The sequence below is a fragment of the Uloborus diversus genome, unplaced genomic scaffold, assembly GCF_026930045.1.
Source record: "Uloborus diversus isolate 005 unplaced genomic scaffold, Udiv.v.3.1 scaffold_11, whole genome shotgun sequence".
Classification (NCBI taxonomy): Eukaryota; Metazoa; Arthropoda; class Arachnida; order Araneae; family Uloboridae; genus Uloborus; species Uloborus diversus.
This window is the reverse complement of record NW_026557765.1, coordinates 1,781,644-1,782,512: the sequence shown is the minus strand read 5'-3', so window position 1 is coordinate 1,782,512 and position 869 is coordinate 1,781,644.

Sequence of the window (869 nt, the reverse complement as noted above, 5' to 3'; positions counted from 1 at the left end):
AGTAGGGCTTAATTTGTATAAGGGCTCAGTTCCTGTACCTTTCTCCCATTTTAAGTAAATTTTTATATGTTATTAGGCAGAGCTTAGGCTAGTTACGTATGAAAATAAGGCCTGACGTCCATAGCGCCCTAGCACTTCTTTGGCAAAACATTGAGGACGAATGACCTATTTCACTATTTCCTTCAATCTCATTGAAAACTACAGAATATTGTTTGCGTATGAATTTTGAGACTCCGGAAGTTGTAAAAGATGTCGACTTATACTCGGGTGAGTGAAAAAAAAAATATAAATAAATAAAACGTGAGAATCTGCTGGTTTTGTGCTAAACTATCGATGATTGATCAAAAATTGAATCAAACAAAAAAAAAAAAAAAGTAATGTGATTCAGTTTTTACACGAAACTGCATTTGGGCTCGTCTTATAAACGAGGAAACACTGCACTCGAATAAAAAAAAATCAAGGGGAAAAAAATATGTTCTATGTCAAACAAGTAATAAATAGCGTGATTTTCCTTTCTTCATTTACTTGAATAACGCAATGTCACTGTCTTTATGTTTTTTATTTTTTTCATAAAGATTACTCCTCCATGAAAGCATTTCTAAGGGAGGAGTGTGTATGTCCCCCGCATCTGTATTTTATTCCCGACACCGACGAGATGGAAATTGCCCCATCGGATGTTGACCGCTCTTCCGAAAGAGAAACCACCTGACCAAACGAGAAGCAGGCACTTCTGCGGCCGCGCTCAGGTGGTTGTTATCCGTTTCTGTCGCTTGCCGGCGCCCACTCTCTCACCTCTTCCCAAGTGTCTTCTCGTCTCTCCGCATCCTCCGAGAATGCTAGAGAAAATCCTTCCATCCACCCCCGCCGCG